Source organism: Oryctolagus cuniculus, chromosome 21, assembly GCF_051225735.1.
Source record: "Oryctolagus cuniculus isolate XC-2025 breed Fujian yellow rabbit chromosome 21, ASM5122573v1, whole genome shotgun sequence".
NCBI classification, from domain to species: domain Eukaryota; kingdom Metazoa; phylum Chordata; class Mammalia; order Lagomorpha; family Leporidae; genus Oryctolagus; species Oryctolagus cuniculus.
In genome coordinates, this window is record NC_142887.1 from 14,055,287 (window position 1) to 14,069,758 (window position 14,472).

Here is a 14,472-nt window from a genome sequence, read left to right on the forward strand (position 1 = left end):
ATTTTATATAGGGGGCTTGGAAACATCAAATGATTTTTCCAAGGTTGTTAGGGGCTCAATCTGGCTCCCAGAAACCTTTCAAGTGGTTATTCAAATAACCCGTCCTGTTATCCGTTTCCCGAGCCTTGTCTGTTCCACTCTCAATTCCGAGTGACACAAGGTACAGGTAAGAAATCTGCAGCCATGCGGGTGAGGACAAACCAGCCTGGCTGAACTTTGTCGGGGAGAACTCATGGTCGAATTCTTTTCTGAGCAGGGAGAAGCAGTGGAAGTCTGGGTGTGTGCTGCACAGCTCCTTTGCTCAGCAAATGAGCAACAGGATTAGCACAGTGTGGTAGGTAGGCTGTCACTCGACTGTGTGATTTTGACTGTCCCTCTGGCCTCCCCTTCCCTGCTCTAACTGCCTGTAACTTCACTTCTCTGCCGGGGGTTGGTGTCCCGCCCATCCCTTCCTCCGCTGCATCTCAGCGCTGTCCGCGGTGCTGACCGCCGATGCGCTGATTGCTGTTTCCACCAGCTGGGATCTCTGGAGCGAGCACCCAGCCTCCCCTGCCGGCTTCCCACCTTTCTTTTCTCCAGGCACTGCACGCATAAATCACGGGTGGGAAGCAGGCTTGGTTCCCCCTGCTCTGGGAAGCTGCTGCCCCCTCCCTCACTCACACAGCGTTTTGCAGTACTGGTGGCTGCCACCGCCGAATCAGGCGCTGGGGAAGCGATTGATTCGTCTACTGCCAGCAGCCCGGAGTTGCCTACGCGGACAGGAGAGGGAGCGAGAAGAGAGGAGATAGGGAGACAAGGGGGGAGAGGAGGGGAGAGAGAGAGAGAGAGAGAGAGAGGCAGGCAGAGGCTTACAGACCATAAGCCTTCGTCCATGAGGACAGACTACAAGATCCACCGTCAGCCTTGTCCACCGACTCTCTGACCGGACTCTTCCAGCAGTGGTATTTCTTTTTGTCTTGGTCTTGCAGGATTTAAAGTTAGTGTGTCTGTTTCTGTGTGTGTGTGTGTGTGTGTGTGTGCATGCTGGTGCCGTGATTTTATTTTGGGAAGAACAGGAGAGTCAGATGAACAATTTTCTTTCAGGCACCTCTGCTGAGCTTTCGGACCAAGTCATCAGGACTTAGCGTCTTCCCTCCCAGCAGCTGAGGCAGGAGTGGGCGCGAATTTGGCTCACCCATTCCCCCTGCAGTCCTCCAGTGTTGCGGTGAGTGACATATTCTTCTCAGCCATGCAAATGGGCTAGCGGTATTGGAATCCCAGTTGTGTGTGTGCAGGAGCTGATGGGGTACAGGGTCGTTGGGAGGTGAGGGGTAGTGGCCACGTTTATCTGCCCACAATCTGCAATGTTTGATCACAAAGTGGCACCCCAAAGCCAAATGAGGTTTCTGCTCGGTGCCCAAGGAGGGGTAAAGTGTGCTCATATTTTTGGTGATATGATCAAGACTGTGGCTTATGCCCAATTTACCCTTTTCCTAGCAGCAGAAGCTCTTGAAAGTAGCCAGCAGTTTTCTGAGTGAGTTAACCCTTTGTGGTTAACTCACTGGCCAGTCTGATGTAGTAGGTCCTGCATTTCTGATTTTGTGGATGAGCACTGGGGTTCTGCACAGGAGGGCACTTGAGAATTACAGGCTAACCCTTGCCTGGGCACACTGGGTGAAGCTTGCATAGGATGGCTTCAACTGTGCCAGGCATAGCTGAGTAATTTAATTGTGGTGATTTCTGCAAGGTTGGCTATTCTGGGTTTCCTGAGATGGGAGACCACACTTTGCTTGGAGCAAGGGGTCAAGAAGACCAGAATGGAGCAGCCGGTTACCTGCTGAGCAGGTGCTGTAACCTGTAACGATCGTATGGGTGGTACCTCCTGGCACTGGCATGGGAGTCTGTCAGGGGAGTGGGAGAGGGACAGAGCTCGATCAGATTCTAGAGGAGGGTCCCGGGCTCCAGCATCAGATCTGTTCCTGGGCAGGCCACCTGCCCTGGGCCAGCTGCTGCTTCTGAGATCTTGAATTGGGGTAAGCCTGGACCAACCTGTTAGTGAGTGGGAAGCGGAGGAACTGAATCCAAAAGCTCACATTTAATTTTGAAATGTCTTGCAGCTGATCTGTGACCCATCAAAAGGGGATTTCTCTTTGCTTTCTGCTTTAATTACATCTACCTTTCTGGAAATGAATATCCTTATTTTTAGCATCTTTGCGATGATCTCAGGGACCACTTCAGCCTTCTGCTTCCCCAAGGATTTCCTCTTTAGGTTCTTGCTGTGGGAGGTGGGGGGGGGATAACACACCTGCCGCAGAGATGGGCAAGCCTGAAACAGAGTGGGGTCCATTCAGTCCTTTTCTGCCCCAGAGCCAGGAGGGGATGCAGAGGTCCTGAGGCTTGTGCCTGGACAGGCGGGATGACAGGAGGAGGGGGAGGGTCACTGGGCGGTTAGCACCAAGATTCTGTCACCCCCTGACCCTGACTTCTCTCTGGGCCTCCCTGGCTGGGTGACCTTGAGGAGGAAGTAGCCTTTGCCTCCCCCCGGGCAGCCTCAAGCGTGAATGATGAATGGGAGCAGATTTGGTTCAAAGAAGGAGCCACAGATCTGGCCATGGGTGATGTGAGATATTGAACTTGAGCCTTCACTGATCAGAAGGGACCATGGCTGGGGCCCTGGAGTCAGGGGTGGGGGGTGAGGGGAAGGGGCTTAGGTGTCCCCCCTGCTGTACTGTTAACCATTTAATGCTGGGTTGGGAGGAGGGTTGCAGGGATCTTGGACAGTTAACCAAGGGAGCCACGGGGGGCCTCAAGACAGCCTCACCCACCCTGCAGGATATTTTTACTGCTTAAACATCCACTTCAGCCATGCGGGGTCCACAGTCCTGCTGAAGCAGCTGGGACTGGGTTGTTCCGATGCGGGCCCCTCCCAGCCCTCTGCCTGCTCTCTTACTTCCTTGAGGGTGGCTAAGATCCAAGAGGCTGCCCTCCCTCCTCCCCATCACGTTGGAAGTGGTGCATTGTGGTGCACCAGAGGAAGGGACAGGGAGGTTTCTGGAAAGAGCTTTGGACTCAGATCAGGAGCCTGGGCTGCAGCCTCAGCTTGGTCCCCTCTTCCTGGGCCTCAGTTTCCCCATATGGACAATGAGGCAGCCACTCGAGGTGACCCAAGGTCCTGTCCAACTCTGAGGTCCTGTGACTATGCGATGGGTGTGTGTGTGTGTGTGTGTGTGTGGCCGACATTTCTAGGAAGAGTTAGCACTGTGTTTGGGAATTCAGAATGGCTGTTGGAGAGGCCCTGTTTGAGATGAATCAGGACTGGGGCAGGGCGTCTCTTGTGGGAACTTCGTGCGGTTCCTAAAATCCTGTGGCCAGGGGAAAGGGGTCTGCTCTGTTTATGGCCTCAGCTGTGTAGATGTGTGGATTTTTGTATCACTTGAAGATTACGTGACGACTTCTCTTGGGGTAACAGCAAGGACCCCCTTGGAGACTCTCCGCCCTGCAAAGATGCCCAGCACACAGACACACAGCATCAGGGTATCTGTGGATCCCCCCAGTGCCTGTCCAAACACCCCAAGTTCAGAGCCTTTGATTTAGTGCCACCCCTCTCAAGGGGGCCCAGAGAGGGACAGCAGCTTGCCCAGGACCACACAGCAAGTCATGGTTCAGCAACACATGGGTCCACCATTACCAAAGCCAAGGCATCGCACCCCTCACCCCTGCTGGGGCTCCCATGGCCCCCTCCACCTGAGCTGCTCCAGGCGGGGATCGAGTCGCTTCTCTCCTGCCCGTGCTGGGAGGGGAAGCTTGATCCGGAGACAAGTGTGGACACTTCCTTTCTCACTGGCAGTGGGGAGGCAGAGATCAGAGACCCTGCAACCCCAAGGGGTGGCCTGGAAAGCCGGGCCCACAGCCTGCTCTGTGTTTGTCCTTACCGTGCTGTGCACAAGCTGGAGGCCTTGGCTGTGGCTGCCCCGGGGGTCATTCGTAGGCTGTGACATTGCTCTTGATTTAGCCCTACCGCTGTCTGTATGTGGACCACAGAGAGCTGGTGGCTACCTGTGAAGCTCGCCATGACACAGGGACGGGCCACCAGCTCTCACTCCCTGTTGCGTGGGGGAGCCGGTCACAAATGCAGACGAGTGAGGGGTTGTTGGAAAGGCAATGGGGAGACAGCACGGTTTATTTCTGTGAAGAACTGTGGCTGTAACCTGGGCTAAAAATAAACCCGGGACCCAGTCGAGGTGGGCTGGAGCCGAGGAGCTTCAATTATTCACTGCTGCCCAGGATGGAGAGGGAGCCTGGGTGTGCAGAGACTGAAGGAGGAACCACAAAAATAGCCCCTTTTCCTGTCCCCACCCGGGTGCCTCCCCAGCCTCTCTGTGAGCCTCCGGGAGCTGCAGCGCGGGGAACAGCAACCTCTCTGAGGCTCGGCTTTTTTGTTGGGTGTGTTGGGGTAGCGCAGGGTCCAGGGTAAGAACGTGGGCTCCAGGACTACGAGCAGCTCTCCCGAGCTTGGGGGGTGGTGGTGGTGGTCCCGCTCCCCGGTTGTGTTGTTTCACCGCTCTGGCCTCAGTTTCCCCATCTGGGAAATGGAGATAATAGCAGAGTCGTGAGTACCGCAGGAGCTAATGCTTACAGAGTACAGGATATTGAACCTCACAAGGAGTGAGATGCCTCGGTGTTAGCAATGGGTTAATGCGGCTGACAGTGGTCACCCCGATCAAAACGTGGTGGGGTGAAATGGAGGGAGGGTCGTTCCCTGGGCCAGGTGTGCAGTGGGGGGCCAGGGAGAGAGGATGAGGCTTGGAGAGAGGAGGCTTCCACTCCCTCTTGTTCCCCACAGGGATCCTGGTGCAATGGCTGGAGGTCCTTGGGCCTCATTTTCTTCATCTGTGAAATGGGTGTGCGGTCCCCTTGCCCACAGGCCCGAGAGGCTGCACGCAGATCACCGGGCATCCGTGAGCGTGGCAGGCAGCCCCACAGGGGAGTTCTGGGAGGAAGCCAACTGCCTGCTCGGAATCTTTTGTCCCGCTTCCAAATCCCTGGGAGGTTTTTGCTGAATCATCCCAACCTCTGAGCTCTGAGCTGTGGATTTTCTCTAGGAAATCGCAGCTTTGCCTTCGCTCCCTGGGAGCGCTTCCCCTGCCACGGGGCTCCTCTGCAGGGCTCCTGAGGGGCTCCAGGGCGAGGGGCTCACAGCCCCGGCGGGGCTTTCCGTCTGGGGACTGGAGCCAGCATACAGCAGGTGCTCAGCAAGGAGATCACAGCTGACCGACTACTGGACGGGTCAGGTTGGGAGCTGCCTTTGGATCTTGGTCCGGTCTGTTGCCTGCATGCAGTAGGCACTCAGTGTTTGTTGATTCTGATGAGTCATTGGTGAAGGGCTGGTGGAAAGGTCTTGCTCTCCTCTGTCATCTGCTTCATGTCTGTCTCCTGCTAGAGTGCTCACTGCCATCTGCGCACACATTGTGCACTTACTGAGTCCCTGCCCGTTCCCATGGTGGGCACTGGGACTAAAAGGTGGCAAAGGCTTAGAGAACATTGGTGGCTGCCTACCGGATGTGGAGCGGTGGTACAAAGAGGGTCTCCTTAGTCACCCCAGCACTTGGGTCCTGACACCTGCAGTTTCACTCTTCGTCTTGAGGCTTTGCTCTTGGTTCAAGGGCAGATGCTGGTGGGTGGGCTAACACATGCGGCCTTCTCAGGCATTGACATTTAGTGAGAAGTCCCGGTGGCCTTTCCTAAAAGTGACACAGAATTTTTAAAAAATTATTCATTTATTGGAAGGGGAGGAAGAGAGAAAGGTAGTTAGCTCCCATCCTCTGGTTCACTCCCCAGATGTCCGTGGTGGCTGGAGATGAAGCTGAGAGCCAGGCACCCAATCCAGATCTTCTATGTGGGTGGCAAGAACCCAGTTATTGGAGCCGTCGCCAGTGCTTCCCGGTGTCAGCATTAGCAGGAAGCTAGAGCCAGGAGCTAGAGGCAGGAATGGGACCCAGGTGCTCTGGTGTGGGACATGGACATCTCACTGCAAGGCTGCACACCTGCTCCAGGTCTTGCTTTTCAGACGGGGAGCACAGCCGGCTGACGCCAAGCCTTGCAGGCGAGAGAGGGTGCAAGGAACAGAGGGAGGAGGACATTGTGGGTGAAAAACTCTCGCCGCCCAAGGGAGCCTGGTGCAGCCCGGTGCGCCAGAGTCAGGGGTTCTCAAAGGGTGGTCCTCCCTGCTCCGGGGCGACACCAGCCTCCCTGGGGACCTGTTCCCCTGCAGACGTGTGTCGGGAGCACCCAGCACAGCTGCAGCCTGGGGTGTTCACAGGCCCCCACTGCTGTAGGGAATTGCTTTTTGTGAAAGGTAAAAACACTTTCACCTCCCCATGGGAGCCCTGGCCTCTTTGCCAAGGGCCCAAAGCTGATTCTTTCAGCCCAGCTCTGCTCCCCTGGTAGGCCAGGGACATGGGGGAGGCGGCAGTGCCAGGCACCAGGCCGCCGTCTGCAATGGTGCCGCAGTTTCCTCGAAGTCGTTGTCTTGCTGTCCTTAGTGGTGATGATACAATGAATGCTTGAATCATTGTGATGGAGCCCTGGTGGACGCTGGCGTAGTAGTCCCGCTAGGAGAGACAATGTGCCTTGGGGAGCTGGGGGGCTTTGGCCCTATTCACTGCAATTCACCGAGAGGAGACTGACCGGACAGCAGCCGGACGATGCTTGGCGGAGGATTTAGTTAAGGGGAGGGGCCCACGGGGAGGGACCCACCCACCCTCATCAGCCAGCGCCTCCCACCCAGTGGCTTCATTCACCAGCTTCTGGCTTCTCTGTTCCTCCTCCTTCCTGTCCTTCCTCCCGCTTCTCCTCTTCGATGCACCTACACAGCGACAGGCAGGGACTTGTGAATGGAAGCAGCTTTCAGCACAGGGCAGATTACGTAAGCCGCGCGCGGTGCCAGCCTCTGGGGGCGGGCGGCGTGCTGGGGCTGCCATGCCAGGAGAGAGACGCCTTCTGGCAGTTTGTTGAGAGACCCTCCCGAGCGAGAGGCTGCCGGGAAGCACACGTGCGGTCCACTCGGGACCCGGTCCATCCTCCTGGCGCCCTCTGTCTTGTGTCAGTAGTTGTGATCCTGGGGGGGAACGTGGAGAGGGGCTCTGGCTGGGAGCAGGGGCCAACGAATCAAGGGGCATATGCCACGGCCATGCTGGCAAAAAGGCAAGGTCGTCTCACTGGAGGAAAAGGGAGCAGCTCACAGATTTCCCCCAACGGGCAGCGGCTGGAGTCACCTGGCGGAGTGGAGCTGGACAGGGCACTCTAGAGCCCATGCAGGCTGGTGTCTGATGACGTCTCTCTCCCAAAGTTTGGAGATGCAAGATGCCACTGCTGGGTCTGCAGCTCTACCTGCTAGAGACCCACCTGTTGTACCTGGAACTGACCAGCTTGGCTGGGAAGGGAGTCGGCGGTGGGCGGGCACCAGAGAGCAAGAGCTGAGCAAGATACGGTTGGGGCAGGAGCTGGTGCTGCGGCATCGTGGGTAAGGCTGCCGCCTGCAGCAGTAGGTGAGCAGTCTCTGAGACGTGCCTCAGTCTTGCCTCTCCGAGGGGCCCACTGCTGTTCCTGGAGACTTGATTCTCTTTCCTCTTGGAAGGTGCTGACTGGCCAGGGCAGGCCTCAGTAGCCAGCCTCGGCTTCCGTCTGCGGAGGAGTCCAGACATGCGTGGTCTTCCATACAATGGGTGACGGCTTTGGGGAAGGTCCCCAGGGAAAGAATAATGGTGTCCAGGAGGGATCGCGCTGCCTTGGACAACAAGGGGAGGGAGCTGGCTTCTGGTTAGCAATGGATGTGCTTGCGCCGTGCCCCTGAGCAGTGGTTGAGCTTTGCAGCCAGGCCCTGGGAGTTGCGTGATTCCGCCTTTGTCACTTGCTGGGACTCAATCGTCCTTGCTCCCTGCAGGCGTCTTTCTCAGTTTTCCATTCTTTGTTCCCTTTTATCCGTTTCCCCTAGTCGGTGCCATTAACGGACGGCTCTCTTGTTTGTGGCTGCACCATCAAAACAGGACGTTTTCGTTAGAGTAAATGATGTGCTGTAGAGCTCATGGTCTCTTGCTTTTATGCTTTTATTCAGTGTCAGTGTTTTTAGAAGTTATTTATTTATTTTTTCAAGGGCAGCGGGGAGGAGGGAGGAAGAAAGGGAGGGAGAGAGCGAGCGAGCGAGCGAGCAAGCACACCCCCACCTGCTTGTTTACTCCCAAATGCCCAGTGGCTGGGGCTGGACCAGGCTGAACCTGGGAGCAGGAACTCAATCCCGTGTGGGTGACGGGGACCCGTTACCTGAGCCATCACTGCTGCCCCCCAGGGTGCACGCTAGCAGGAGGCTGGAGTTTGGAGCGTGGGCGTCTTAACCACAGGGCTCCGTGCACACCCCAGGGTCATTTGTTCCTAAGGCCCACCCGTTTCTGAAGTGTGCGTTTAACCCTTGCGTACTCGTGTGATGCTCCTTACTTTGGCTGGAATGCCAGACTAGAAAGCTTCTTGGGAGCCGGCACCACGGCTCACTAGGCTAATCCTCCGCCTGCAGCACCAGCACCCCAGGTTCTAGTCCCGGTTGGGGCGCCGGATTCTGTCCCGGTTGCCCCTCTTCCAGGCCAACTCTCTGCTGTGGCCAGGGAGTGCAGTGGAGGATGGCCCAAGTCCTTGGGCCCTGCACCCCATGGGAGACCAGGAGAAGCACCTGGCTCCTGCCTTCGGATCAGTGCGGTATGCCGGCTGCAGCATGCCAGCCGCGGCGGCCATTGGAGGGTGAACCAACGGCAAAGGAAGACCTTTCTCTCTGTCTCTCTCTCTCTCTCACTGTCCACTCTGCCTGTCAAAAAAAAAAAAAAAAAGCTTCTTGGGAAAAGAGAGGTCATTTCACCTTACAGTTTGGATCCATCGGCCTCACGTTCCAGCATCTGGTGGGGGCTGGTCACGGTGGGTGTGGAAGGATGAGCGCGTGGTGAGCAGGGAGGAGGGGGAGAGAGAGGGAGAGGGGGATAGACAGAGAGGGAAAGAAAGGGGGGGGAGAGGAGGAAAGAGGGAGAGGGAGGAAGGAGGGGGCTCCAGGCTGACCTTGCGTTCAAATAATCACCTCTCAGGAGGAGCACCCTCCCGGACACGCCCCCAGTGACCTACAGTCCCCCCAGCCCACCTCTCCAACCCCACACATAGGTCAAGTTTCCACCCTGAACCCCTCAGCCATTGACATGAAGATGTCAGAGACAAATCCTGTTCTATCACATCCAAGGCACAGCACGCACTGTTTGCCTGCTTTTCTGGAGTGTGTTCATCTCACCCGGCAACCTGGAGTGTTACTGAGGTTCCTCCGGGTGCTGACGAGCCGTGTGCTCTCTGGAGGTGGAGCCACACTTGCACGGAGGACCCTCCGCCCCCACTCAGTGCGAGGTGCAGGGAGATGTCAGCTGCTTCATGCTGACCTCTGGCGACATACACCCCACGGGCGTGCCCAGGAGGCAGGGGTGTGCACCTCAGGGCGTCTGGGGCAGGATGGCTCCAGGTCCGAGATGCGGCTCTGCTGCTGTCTGCCTCTGTGGCTTTCTCAGCCTCTGTTCCTTTTGCACGATGGCCGTGGTGATACTGTAAGTTAGGGGGTCGCTTGAGAGGGAAGTGAGGCAATGCTTGCCATGCTCTGTGTGATCACTTCCTTATGAGAACTGGGGTGCTAGACAGATAGGGCAGTCGCGTTCCTGCCGGGTCTGCTGGATGTGCCCTGTGCGTTGTGTGGGTCTGCGTGTGAGCAGGTGTTGGGGTGTGTGTGTGAACACGTGTGGGTGAGTGTGTTGTATGCATTGTGTTTAGGTGTGTGTGTGAGTGGGTCTGCATGTGAGCAGGTGCCGGGGTGTGTGTGTGAACATGTGTGGGTGAGTGTGTTGTATGCATTGTGTATAGGTGTGTGTGTGAGTATGTGGGTCTGCGTGTGAGCAGGTGTCAGGGTGTGTGTGTTGTATGCATTGTGTATAGGTGTGTGAGTATGTGGGTCTGCGTGTTAGCAGGTGTTGGGGTGTGTGTGTGAACACGTGTGGGTGAGTGTATTGTATGCATTGTGTATAGGTGTGTGTGTGAGTGGGTCTGCGTGTGAGCAGGTGTCAGGGTGTGTGTGTGAACACATGTGGGTGTGTTGTATGCATTGTGTATAGGTGTGTGTGTATGTGGGTCCGCGTGTGAGCAGGTGTCAGGGTGTGTGTGTGAACACATGTGGGTGACTGTGTTATATGCATTGTGTATAGGTGTGTGAGTATGTGGGTCTGCGTGTGAGCAGGTGTCAGGGTGTGTGTGTGAACACATGTGGGTGACTGTGTTATATGCATTGTGTATAGGTGTGTGAGTATGTGGGTCTGCATGTGAGCAGGTGTCAGGGTGTGTGTGTGAACACGTGTGAGTGTGTTGTATGCATTGTGTATAGGTGTGTGTGTGAGTGGGTCTGCATGTGAGCAGGTGTCAGGGTGTGTATGTGAACACATGTGGGTGAGTGTGTTGTATGCATTGTGTATAGGTGTGTGTGTATGTGGGTCTGCGTGTGAGCAGGTGTCAGGGTGTGTGTGTGAACACGTGTGGGTGAGTGTGTGTGTGTGTGTGTGTGTGTGTGTTACAGAGCAGTTCCCCGGCTGAAGCCGAGCCCTTGCCCGCCTGCAAGGTGTTGGCTTCCCCTCTCTGTGGAGGCCCCACTCCCACCCAGAGTCAGCCTCACGGGGCCTGGGTCCCCTCCTCCAATGCTGAAGGGCTCCCGGGGAGAGATCCGGGGCTCAGAACCCGCTCCAAGGGTGAAACATCACAGAAGCTGGCAGCAGAGGCCTCGGGTGGCCAGAGGGGCCCAGCCTTGGGAGGAGTCCCGAGGTGCGACAGTTCGTGGTTTGGTTGTCACAGGGGCGGGTCTGGGAGGGGAGCCCTTGGGGCTGTCCCTTCTGGCCCACACGGACAGTGAGGGCAGCCTTGGCTCTCTGACCCCCAGGGAGGGGGTGGCTCCCACCAGCACCCAGTGTTTCTTCATCCTCTTGTTAGAGCCCTGAGCTAAGATCTTGCTCCTTTGCGCCCAAGTCCCAGCTGTACCACGCAGGCAGCTGTGTCCCCGAGCTTCAACTTCCGAGCTGGGAGAGCAGGAGCCAGGGGCTGTGGGGCTCCCCAGGCCTCTGCACAGAGTCTTGGAGCTCGTGCCGGGCCTCAGTCCTGTGCTTTGGGTTCTGTAAGTGATCTCACTCAATCCTCGCAAAGCCTGGGGCAGGAGGCGGCAGCATCGCCCCCAGCTGTCAGACAAGAACATTGAGGCTGTACGGACAGAGGAGGCCTCAGTCCCCCAGAGCCACACAGCCAGAGACTGAACACCCAGATGTGTGTATGTCAAAGTGGAATTCTTGGCTGGCACTGTGGCTCACTAGGCTAATCCTCTGCCTGCGGCGCTGGCACCCCAGGTTCTAGTCCTGGTTGGGACACCGGATTCTGTCCCTATTGCTCCTCTTCCAGTCCAGTTCTCTGCTGTGGCCCGGGAGTACAGTGGAGGATGGTCCAAGTCCTTGGGCCCTGCACCCACATGGGAGACCGGGAGGCAGCACCTGCCTCCTGGCTTCGGATCGGCACAGCGCTGGCCGTGGTGGCCATTGGAGGGTGAACCAATGGAAGGAAGACCTTTCTCTCTGTCTCTCTCTCACTGTCCACTCTGCCTGTCAAAAAAAAAAAAAAAAAAAAAAAAAAGAAAGTGGAATTCTCGTAGAAAGGAAACCAACCCTGCGGGGCTCGCTCTTCTTCCCCCTAGAATGCGAAAGAGTCACCCCTTTACCTGCTGTCTAGAATCACTACGAGGATCACTTGAGATGTTTTCCTCAAGTGAAGTCCTGCAGAAACTGGTTCTCTGTCGTCGGCTCCTTCTGGCCTGGGTTCAAAGCCTTGAGCTTCGTCCCAGTGAAAGATCGGAAGCATTGCCCCGCGGGAGGCAGCGTGCGTGATGATTTCAAGCACCGTTGTTGAATTCCAGCTGTGCCTGGTTAGAATTCCAGCTGTGCCGCCTGCCAGCCCGTGACCTTGGGCGAGTGACGGGTCTCTCTTGGCCTCGGTTTTAACACCTGTAAGATGGGGCTAATAATGGTATCTCCCTTGTAGAGTTCTTGTGAAGGCTACGTAGGTTTTTGTTTCTATAAGGGGACTTCAAGAGGTTAATGGAATTAGAAGATAAGTTCACTTTTGGTACTTTAAAAAAAATTCATGGGTAGTTTTTTTTCATGGCACACATTTCCATGAGCTTTTAGAAGCAGGCTCACAGGAAGCACTTGAAACAGTGTGGCAAGCTACAGCAGAGGCGCTGTTTGCTGGTGTGTAGGGCTGAAAGGTTCTTTTTCATGGCTTCTGCACTCAGTGTCATCTCTCCATAACCTCCGAAAGGAGGGCTGGAATTGCTGCCTCTGCTTACCGACAAGGGAACTCAGCTGCGTGGAGGTGAGCCACTTTCCCGGAGCACCACGGTCAGTGTTTAGGGCCGACAACAGCCCATCCATGCACTCTGAGGCTTTGCGTGCCCACCGGGTCCCAGACAGGCTGGGGAAAAAGCAGTTGATTTGGTAGCCTTGGGATCTTTGCCATGGGGCCCCATCGGGGGACTCTGTGCTCCCAGGTGGGTGCCAGGAGATGCCGCCTGTGCCAATCAGGATGCCCGGCCAGCTGGCAGCACTTTGTCTCCAGGCGGGGCTGGGGGTGGGGTGGAACCTCTCCCAGCTTGCAGCCTTGGTCCCCACACCCCTGGATGTGCTGGGAGCACATCTTTGGGTGCTCTGGGTTTTAGTCCCAGGGACGTGTGTGTGCCAGGCTCATGAGCTCTCGTGATACCTGGCAACTGTTGATCCAGCTCAGCCCTGAGCCAGCCTCCTTGGGTTCAGACCCCCCCCTCAGCTCTTTTTTTTTTTTTTTTAATAGAAAACAGCATTTATTCTTATTGGCAGGTCCAGGGGAGAGTTTTGTCTCCAAATTCAGGGCGTTGTCATATACACCATAGCACAAACAACTTTAAGTATTCTAATACATATTTAGTTATATAACTTTTGATTGGCTATTAGAGCTACAGCACCGCTTACACAACCATCACCCAATGTCACACCTCTGTGCACCTGAACCCCTGCAGTTGGCCTAGTTGCATTGCAGTATTTCTTTTCTTTTCTTTTTTTTTATTTAATGAGCATAAATTTCCAAAGTACAGCTTATGGATTACAATAGCTTCCTCCCCCCCGTAACTTCCCTCCCACCCACAACGCTCCCCTCTCCCACTCCCTCTCCCCTTCCCCTTCACATCAGGATTAATTTTCAATTATCTTTATATACAGAAGATCAATTTAGCATATGTTAAGTAAAGATTTCCACATTTTGCTCCTACACAGAAACACAAAGTGTAAAATACTATTTGAGTACTAGTTATAGCATTAATTAAACACCTAAGAGTAATTGTGTATTAATTACAGAGTTCAACCAATAGTTTTAAGTAGAATATAAAATGCATCTTTTGTATTGTTGTGGCTTCCCTTCCCCCCCCCGATCTCCCTCCCTCCCGTGGCTCTCCCCTCACCCACTCCCTCTCCCATCCCGCCCTTCATCACGTTTCATTTTCAATCACCTTCATATACTGAAGATCAACTTAGTATATACTAAGCAGGGATTTCAATAGGCTGCACTCACACAACCGAACCAGGTATAGGGCATTGTTCGACTAGTAGTGTTGTTTTTGAGTTTCATAGTTAAACACATTAAGGACAGAGATCCTACGTGGGGAGCATGAACCCAGTGACTCCTGTTGTTGATTTAACAATTGGCACTCTTATTTATGATGTCAGCAATCACCCGAGACTCTTGCTATGAGCTGTCTAGGCTATGGAAGCCCCTTGAGTTCACCAACTCTGAATTTGTTCAGTCAAGGCCCTTCAGCTCTTTCTAGCTGTGTAGACTTGTCTGGTTACCAAAGCCCCACCTTGTGGCTCAGTTTTTCCGACGGCAGAATGGGGATGTGGTTCGTCATCGCAGATGCTTCATTGACTTCTCTTTGAGATCCAGCGCTCCCAGGTCATGATCCCCATCATCGTGCTATTTCTTAGCAACCAATACAACAAGTTCCCGGCTGCTTGGGTCTTCCTGATGCAGGAGGGCTCTGAACAGTCACGTATGCAAGTGGTTTCCAAACGCAGATCTGGCCTGGGTTTTCCCTGGCCCTGATGGAAAGAGAAAGATGGGGCCTTTACAGCTGGGGAGGGTGCTGCCAACTGAGTTTTCTGGAAGGACTTTTCCTCTGGCCTGGAGTGATGTCTTTTCTGCCTATTTAATGTTTGAATATATACACATATATACATATATATACACACACACACATATATACATATATATACACATATGCATATATATTTTAAAAAGAAACATTGGCAATAGTTGGTGATAGCTCCTTTTTATTTTTTATTTTTTATTTATTTTTTTGACAGGCAGAGT

The 14,472-nt window shown here is 54.8% G+C and overlaps 1 protein-coding gene across 7 annotated transcripts in view; it reads left to right on the forward strand.

The window, feature by feature from the left end:
- The window catches only part of RPH3A (rabphilin 3A), a 247,979-nt gene that overhangs the window by 145,079 nt on the left and 88,428 nt on the right, over window positions 1–14,472 (forward strand). For 4 of the 7 annotated variants that reach the window (XM_051826562.3, XM_051826564.3, XM_089323167.1 and 1 more), the window contains one exon: window positions 1,084–1,204. The exons of 1 other annotated variant lie outside the window; for it this stretch is intronic. The gene's annotated coding sequence lies outside the window, so the exon portion shown is untranslated. Of the gene's footprint in view, window positions 1–498; window positions 942–1,083; window positions 1,205–14,472 lie in introns of those variants that run through there. 2 more of the 7 variants (XM_051826561.3, XM_008272271.4) reach the window with 2 other exon arrangements.